We start from the raw sequence: 9,688 nt of genomic DNA on the forward strand, positions 1-9,688 counted from the left end.
AACTGTATTAATTATAACACTGTCCTATTAGCTTATGCATATGTCTAGCCTACTCTTATCTCTGAAATTAGCCCATTTCTATTATTTTATATTTTACCACGTGTCTTGTGGCCTACTGATGAGGTTCTGGATGAAGGCTCACGTATTTTTCCTATGTCGGCTTCATACTGTCTCTTGACTCTGCCTTCTTTCTGCCAGCATTCAGTTTAGTTTTTCCAATCTAGCTCTGCTCTGCCCTATTCCAGGCCAATGTAGATTCTTTATTAATCAATGGTAATCATAGCACACAGAGTGGAATCACACATCAAATGGTGGATCAAGGTACCTGAAATTAATAGAGGGTAGAACAAGGAATTACAAAGGCAAACAATAGGAGTATATTATTTGGTTTAGATACATATTTTATGAAATTTTGTCTAAGTTATAATTTTGTAATATCTAGATTAATTTGTAAATTTGATGATTTTCTTTTCTTTTTTAGTGTCTTAAACAATGGAAATTTGTTTTCTTTTCCTAATAAAATAAAATACAATAAGATAAAGCAAAACAATCATATCAAAGTTGGACAAGAAAAGACAACAGAAAATTGAAAGCATCAGAGATTCACTTGTTTACATATCCAGGAATCTCATTGTAAGGACATGAAAAAATTATAGAACTTTGCAAGATTAGGAGTTAGCTAGAAATAGGAAGCTTTGCAAAAGTGCAAACCAACTGTCCCTAGCAGCTAGCCACCTGTAGACTGACAGTATTGTGGTCTAGACAAAAACAGATGTAACTGTTGGGGGGAGGACAGCCGGTATGTACAGAAGCCATTTAAAAGAGGAAGGGGGTATGCAGAAGTGGTCCATACCCTGTGTTTAGCAAGATCAACTCTCTTGACCCTAAGTGAACCTGGCTTGCGGTTTTTGCAAACACAAATGATAAACGGGAACTCTTCCCCACTGTGTTGTATTGTGAATGGTGGCTTTGAGCTCCCTGCTAGCTGGAAAGAATAAACCTTGTTTTTGCATTCTGGACTTGCATTCTGGTAGTGTATCTCTGCGGGAGGGGGTCTCAACTTGGGGATAACATCATAAGAGTTCTAACCAAAAGCTAAAGTATGTATGCAGAAGATGCGATACAGACACATGTAGACTTTGTTCCTCCTGCTTCAGTTTCTAGGAGTTCTTATGCCTCAGTTTTTTTCAGAGGGTCTTGTTCTCCTGTTTTTCTTGATCTCTCTGTCTCTTCCACTCTTTCTGCCACAAGTTCCCTTAGCTTTGATGGGAGGGATTAGATGAAGACATCTTGATTAGAACTGTGTGTACCAAAATTTGTATCACTCTACACCATGTCTGGATCTGCTACAGGAAGAAGCCTTTCTGAAGATGGCTGAATGAAGTACTGATCTATGAGTATGGCAGAATATCATTAGGAGTCATTTTATTTTAATTTATTACCAATTTAGACCAGTAATATTTCATTTTACCCTAGGTCTTTGGGCTATATTGTATCTAGTTCTTGGTCACCCATGTAGTGTCAGGTATTGGTTCCTTTTTATGGTGCATGACTTAAGTCAAATCAGGCATTGATTAGTTATGCCCACAGGTTTATGCCCTCAATTTTCTAGGATATTTGCAGGCATAACAGATTGTAGATCAAATATTTTGTGTCTGGGTTGGTATTTATATCTCTCTTTTGGCACACTGCAGAGATTATGTATTCTCTGTGCTTTTATGGGTATATTTAACATCCTTATGATGTAGGAGGGTCTTCTGTTTGAGTTGATTTCATTGGTTAATAAAGAAACTGCCTTGGCCCATTTGATAGGCCAGCCCTTAGGTGGGTGGAGTAGACAGAACAGAATGCTGGGAAGAAGGGAAGCTAGTCAATTGTCATTCCACTCCTCTCTGGGCAGTCGCCATGATTCTCTGACCTGAGACAGTCACCATGAAACCAGCTACCAGGTTAGACATGCTGAATCTTTCCCGGTAAGCCACCACCTTGAGGTGCTACATAGATTACTAAATATGGGTTAAAGCAAGAGAGAATTAGCCAGTAAGAGGCTAGAGCTAATGGGCCAGGCAGTGTTTAAAAGAATACAATGTGTGTGTTGTTATTTCGGGTGTAAAACTAGCCCTGCAGGAGCAGGGCAGGACAAAAAGCAGACCTGCTTGCCTCCTTAATACATCCTTAGTTTGAAGTGTTCCTTTTAGCATTCTCTGTAGGATGTTATTTGTAGATAAGTGTTGTTAAATTGGGCTTTATTGTGCACATCTTACTTTTTCCAACAATGGTTAATAGTTTTGCTGGGTATAGTAATCTGACCTGGCATCTGTTGTCTCAAAGTCTGTGGCACATTTGTCTACACACTCTGACTTTTAGAATTTCTATTGAGAAATCAGGTGCAATTCTAGTAGGTATGCCTTTGTATGTTACTTGATCCTTTTCCCATTCAGTTTTTTTTGTGTGTGTTTGTTTGTTACAGGGTTTCTCTGTAGCTTTGGAACCTGTCCTGGTAATAGCTCTTGTAGACCAGGTTGGCCTTGAAGTCACAGAGTTCTGTCTGAATATGCCTCCCAAGTGCTGGGAATAAAGGCATGTGCTACCACTGCTTGGCCCCCATTCTGCTTTTAATGTTCTTTCTTTGTTATGTGAGTTTGGTACTTTTATTACTATGTGAAGATGGGATTTTCCTTTCTGGTCAAAATCTATTTTGTGTTCTTTATGTTTCTTTTATCTGTTATAGGCATCTCCTTATTTAGGTCAACATTTTTTTTCTCCTATGATTTTGTTCAAAATACTTCTTAAACTTTTGACCTGGGTTTTTTCTCTTTCTATTCCTATTTTTTTTTTTGTTTTAGATTTGTTATTTGCTTAGTGTCCCCAATTGCTCGGCTGTTTTGTTTCAATAATTTTTTGATTTAGCATATCCTTTGACTGATGTATGTATTTTTTGTATCATATCTTTAAAGCTTGAGATTATTTCGATCATTTCTTACATCCTTGTGGTGAAGCTTGCCTCCTCAGTAGTTCCTGTTCAGGTTTCCACATTTCTCATTTCCATAATTAATTCATGTTGGTTTGTCTTTATCAATTCTGTTTGTCTTCAGGTCTTGATCAGTGTTATATATTTCCATGTACTGTTTATTTCTGTTTTCTTGCATTTCTTTAGTGACTTTCTTCATTTCTTGCAGACTTTGCTAATCCTGGATTTCTTTAAGTAATTTAGCCATTTCCTCTTCAAGAGCTTCTATCATCTTCATACAGGCTATTTTCAGGTATGATGGTTTCTGGTGTTTGGCTCTGTTGGGTGAATGTTTTGCTACATGCTTTCTGTTTCTTTCCTTGATTTTAGGAGAGTGTGGTGGCTATGTGCTATCTGGTAGAAAATTTTCTATATACCTGCTTCCCTGGTCTTATCAGCTGGTTGAGTGGTCAGAGAGGAAAAGGGAGACCATAGAATTTATGCTATGGAGCTGAAAATAGATTGCGGGTGGGGGGAATTTCTCCAGAGAAGCAGAAGGAGAGGGGTGAATCTACCATCAACCTTCTTGTTGTCCGGTAGAAGTTGCCCTTTGTTTAGCAGGGGGTGGCTATTGGGCTTGGTGACTGTGAAAAAAGCAATGATTAGGCAAGAAGAAAGGTAGAAGAGGAAGATCTGTGTGATCAACAGGAGAAGGGAACAGGGGGCAAGGAAGGCCGCCATGGGTGTCCTGCTGCAGAGCTAACGATGATACAGGATTAGATCTGAGGAAATTAAAGGAAAGAGAACTACAGGCTATCACCCAGGTTTTATGGATTAGCAATGGGTTTCTGCTGGAGTTGCAGATTAGGAAAAAAACGGAGTTGGGGAGAGAGTTTAAAAAGGGGATGGTGTGTGAGATCCTCTGCAGGAGACAAGGCAGGTGCAAGGAAGGCTGCAGCTGGTGCTCAGTTGCAGAGTTAGGGGATGTGACTTGGGGACTGAGTTTGGAGGGGAGGAGAGAATGCTGTGTCTTTTTCAACTGCTTGTGTTGGTAGCTGTTTCCATGGCAAACTAAGCTGATGTGTTTCCAGTAATGATGATTTCCTTGCTAAAAACTTAAACAAATATTTATTTAAAAATATTTATTAAAGCTCAAACTAACTTTCTTTAAATTAGATTCTATTTTATTCTTTGAGAAGTTCATATAATGTATTTTAGTCCTATTTACACCTTTCTCCCAACTCTTCCCAGATACATTTCTGCTTTTCTACTCATCTTTATGATTTTTTTCTTTCAACAAATTGAGTCCAGTTTCTTCCACACATTTACTCTTTACTCTTTTTTATTTGTTTTTTTTATTATTATTATTTTGTTTTTCAGAACAGGGTTTCTCTGTAGCTTTGGAGCCTGTCCTGGAACTAGCTCTGTAGACCAGGCTGGCCTTGAGTTCACAGAGATCCACCTGCTTCTGCCTCCCCAGTGCTGGGATTAAAGGCATGTGCCACCACTGCCCGGCCACCCATTTACTCCTAAGTGTGTGATCTATTGCAGAATGAACAACTGACTGAATGCCACACCTTTAAAGAAAAATGACTCTGTCTGCCAGAAGCTTTCAATTCCCAATAGCTCTTCTGCTTTGCGTGGGACTTTGTATAGATGCTGAACAAATGTCTGGCTTGAGCTTGTGAAGTTCATGTGCATCCTGTCACAACTGCTCTGAGATAATGTGGTCAACTAATTGATTATGTTCCAAAATGCCTGTTTAGATGTTGTTATCCACTGCCTCTGCTTCTTATCCTGTTAAGAATGATCACTTTTTCACAATGATTTGTGAACCATTTCTATTTAGGTTGGCACACTCTGATTCTCTGCACCTTGACCAGTTATGTGGCTCTCCATGCTTATTTAACATAAATTTCTCTGAGGGAGGTTTTTCAGATATGTTAATCTATGTGTATAACAATAAGATAAGCCATTTCGGGGCTGGAGAGATGGCTCAGAGGTTAAGATCACTGACTGCTCTTCCAGGGGTCCTGAGTTCAATTCTCAGCAAGCACATGGTGTCTCACAATCATCTGTCAGGAGGTCTGGTGCCCTGTTCTTGCTTGAAGGGATACATGCATGCAGAACACTATGTTTGTGTGTGTGTGTGTGTCTTAAAAATACCAGTAAGTCATTTAGAGTAGGTTGAATCTTATCTCTATTTAGCAGGAAAGTAGTAGTAACTTTTATTCCATGACCTATAACCTACCTAGCCCCAGATCTTTAGTCTGATAACAGTGCCAAATACATATGAGAATGACCCTATAAACAAAAGGGGTTTTGAGTTTAAATCCAATATTTACAAATAATAAGACTATGACAAGTAGCTTGATTTTAGCTTCTGTGACTTTGTGTAGCTTCAAGAGATGTGTAAAGTTCTGATAAAAGTGCATTTTATATGCCTTGTAGGAATTAATATTAGAGAGAATATGTAGGCGTAATCATTTTTCTTTCTTTTTTTTTCCTCATGGTTTTTTTTTATATTTAAAAATTTCCATCTCCTTCCCTCCTCCTCCCCCCTCCCTCCCCTCCTCCTCTCCTTTCCCTCCCCTCCTTCTCCCCCTTCCCTCCCCTCCCCTCCACCCATACCTCCCCTCCCTCCCTCTCGAGGCCAAGGAGCCATCAGGGTTCCCCACTCTATGCCAAGACCAAGGTCCTCCCAACTCCCCCCAGGACCAGGAAGGTGATCGACCAAGCTGAGAAGGCTCCCACAGAGCCCGTCCATGCAGAAGAACCAGAGCCCAGCGCCATTGTCCTTTGCTTCTCAGTCAACCCCCACTGTTGGCCACATTCAGAGAGACAGGTTTGGTCGCATGATCCATCAGTCCCATTCCAACAGGAGTTGGTGATCTCCCATTAGTTCTGTCCCACCGTCTCCATGAGCGAACGCACCCCTCACGTTCCTGACCTTCTCCCTCATGTTCTCGCTCCTTCTGCTCCTCATCAGGACCTTGGGAGCTCAGTCCAGTGCTCCAATGTGGGGCTCAGTCACCTTCCCCATCTGTCGCCAGCTGGAGGTTCCCTCACGGTCCTGACTTTCCTTCTCATGTTCTCTCTCCCTCTGCTCCTCATCAGGACCTTGGGAGCTCAGTCCGGCGCCCCAATGTGGGGCTCTGTCATTTAATGGAGCCAGCTTGAAAACTTGACTTTGCATCTTAAACAATGGAAAGATTTGAAAGGAAACTTGAAAGAAAATAATATTTCAGGTGAGAATTAACTTGTCACATGGTCTTCTAAAGTGCTAGACATTTTAATGTATTGTTGCTGTTGATGATATTTATTTCTCTGTATTCAATAATAAATTCATAGTTTGTTGAGAGTCAAATAAATGTCCTTACGTTAATGAGCTTTAAGTCATATGATACAAATGTTAAGGTTATCCATTTATTTGCATTTTACTTCTAGAATGGAGATGCTTCATCTAGGGAAAGAAACATTGATTATGTTTCAGAGAATGAGTAGATGACACATTTGAGCCTCACCTGAAAGAGAAGGGACTTGCAGATTCCATTTAAATATGAGTGCATTTAGGAAGGGCATCCTACAATGACAACTACACACTGCATCTATTGACATCAGTTTTCTGTCTCTTTTTCCTGCAGAGCAAACTCAAGCACATAGCTCCCCGTGTCTTCAAAAGGAAGCTTTGTGCTCAAATGGTCTCAGCAGGAGGATATTTAGAAATTCCTACTCTTTTCCCAGATGCATTTGCACAGGAAGTAGTGTGCTATGATATGAAAGCTGTGCAGTTCTTTTTCAATATATATGATTCAGATTGCTTAAGAAATGGCAGTTGTCATAAGATTTTTGGATTATATTTTGTTGAGCTATATTTACACGTACTGAATTTTTGACTTCTACTTAAGACACTGATAAAATTTACTATAAGGGTAAGTCATATTAATCATCACACAGTTTGGAAGTTGTTTCATTTCAACTACATAAATTAACCTGAATTAACCTACCACAGAGACAATTGATTTGAATCCCAAAGAGAATTGATTTGAATATGGGAGCAATAAAACCATTTGAGCTTTCTTCATATTTTCTGTGCAATACATCCTTGATATCAGCTTTAGTAGTGTGCAGAAGATAAGTAGGGTCCTTAGGAAAATCTATGTTCTACACTTAGCTCATTTCTCTATGTGGAAGCATTCTAATCAAGGTTTTCAAGATTGAGTCAATGTGGGAAACAATACTTACTTAGGCAACGTTTCATTGCAATATTTTTACTGCTTTTGTTTTATTTAAAATTATTAAATATTCTTGATAATTAGACTGAAAATTTGATGAGTTACTTGATATTAACTATAAATATGAGATAGACTTTTATATCACTTTCTAGATTCAAATGGAGTAAGAAAAGGAACAATACCACAAGCTAGAAGCATTTCTGTTTGCCATAGTAATATAAATGGATGACAATCTACTTAACACATACACACACACAATTTGCTCAGTGCATACATTGCTATCTCTATGTCTATGATTTCAGAGCTGACTGTCATTGGATAAGCAAATTGAGGAGATCTTTCCAGGAGAAGAACAATGTCTTCTGTCCTTTGCTGCCTTTAGGAATTTGTCTAAGTTTCTGAGCCCATAGGATTTCCTATTTCCATTTTAGTACATCTGTAGGTGTTATCGTTGTTCAGGCCCTGTTTAGGCACTTATGTTGTTGAGAATTCAGGTTCTAACATCCCAGGCATTTCTAGGAAATACAATATCACAGCAGACATTCTTATTCTCTGACTCTTACAATCTGTCCTATCCCCTTTTTCTTGAATGTTCGTTGAGCCCGAAGAGCAGGAATTATGCTAGAGGTGGATTAGCAGGGGGCTTGGCACCATTTGATTACTTGTTTCCATATTTTGATTGGTTTTCATTTGCTCTAATGATCACTGTCTATTGCAAAGAGAATGGATATGGTTTGTAAATATTATATACAAATATTTATATATTTTTATTATTTTGAAATAAGCTAACCTTATATGTGAATATAAAGGTCAAAATTTATAACATAGTAATTATACTAGTTTAGTAAAAGATTGTTATACCTTCCTCCAAGGTCCATGGCCTCATTGACTGCAGTTAGTTGGTTTAATTTCCAATACCAGGCATTAATATTTTAATGTTGAGTGGGATTTATTTCCAGTTAGACAGCTTTACTTTCAAGTGTCTATGCAATCAGTATCAAAAGTCCTCCCTTTTGACTTTGATTATTTAGACTTTTTTATATACTTTTTTCTTTTTATTTATTTTATATCTTAGTCAACCTTTTGCAGAACCAATTTTTTCTTTCTTTGATGTTTATTTCTTATAATGCCTTTCAGAATTTTCTATTCATTACTAAATTTTAATTTCTAGGAAAAATGAAAAAGAGATGGGAATGGCCTCACACCATCATAGAGATAAGAGAACATAGTAAAAAATATCTGTAATAGTATGGAGAAAGCTTTTGAAGGTTTATCAATATTCTGATTTTAAAATTGTCAGTGATAAGGGTGCCTCATTACAAAAGTATAAAGTAGTAAAATGTAAATGGGGACTGCTCCTTCATTTTTCAGCCACTCAGATACGAAAAACCACACAGAAACTATATTAATTATAACAATATTTGGCCAATAGTTTAAGCACATTTCTAGCCAGCTATTACATCTTAAATTAACCCCTTTTCATTAATCTATGCAATCATCAGGAGGCTGTGGCCTACCAGGAAGTTTCCGGCATTTTTTTCCTTCTACAGCTACAGGACATCTCCCTGACTCCTCCTTTCTCCTTGCATTCAATTTAGTTTTCCCACCTAGCTCTATTCTGACCTACCAAAGGCCACAGAAGATTCTTTATTGACCAATGGTAATAAAACATACTCACAACATACAAAGGGGACTCCCACATTAGTAGAAGGATTTTTGAGACTCTTCCAGAAATTTTTGGCAGTTCTGACCTGATTCCAAATCAAAATTTATTGAACAACTTTTTAGAATATTTGTTATAATATTCAATATAGTGTTTTATGTTCAATATTTTAATGAAATACCCTAAGATACAATTACTTGAAATTTACCTACTGAAGCATAATGATAGACAAATATTAAATATCTTTATTTTCCATAATAAAAACATCATTCATAAAAGAGCAGAAAAACTTGTTTGTATGGTAAAAGCATTACAATTTATGGTACAAAACTAGCCTGAAACTGGGTTGGGGGGTAGTTGAAGCAATTATTAGAATTACTTGCAGTGATGGTATGTGCAGTATAAAATATACCAGACCCACAGTTTACCACAAATTAAGAAACTGGGTTCAGTGTCATTACAGACTCAGAAATAAAATATATTATTTCAATGAAACAATATTTTTCTTATTCATTTTGCTGCCTTACACTGTAAAACTTCAGCAGTGACTGGAAGATTATACATAATCTTTCTATATTCTTTCTTAGGAATTTTCAACTTTTACATGATGCCCTAAAGGAACTTTATAATTACTCTGATCTGTCTCTAGAATCATTCAGTCCTCCAGTAAATATCTGGTTCCTCATATTGAGAGGTAGTGTTTATAAAATTATGTTTTCTGACTACTAAGATATCAGTAAACCTTGAATAAGTGAATTCATCTAAAAATGTACTCATGCATATATAATTTTAGTACATATATAGTTATACATTAATGCAAATAAACATATTCCTCAATGT

Source organism: Arvicola amphibius, chromosome 5, assembly GCF_903992535.2.
Source record: "Arvicola amphibius chromosome 5, mArvAmp1.2, whole genome shotgun sequence".
Lineage (NCBI taxonomy): Eukaryota > Metazoa > Chordata > Mammalia > Rodentia > Cricetidae > Arvicola > Arvicola amphibius.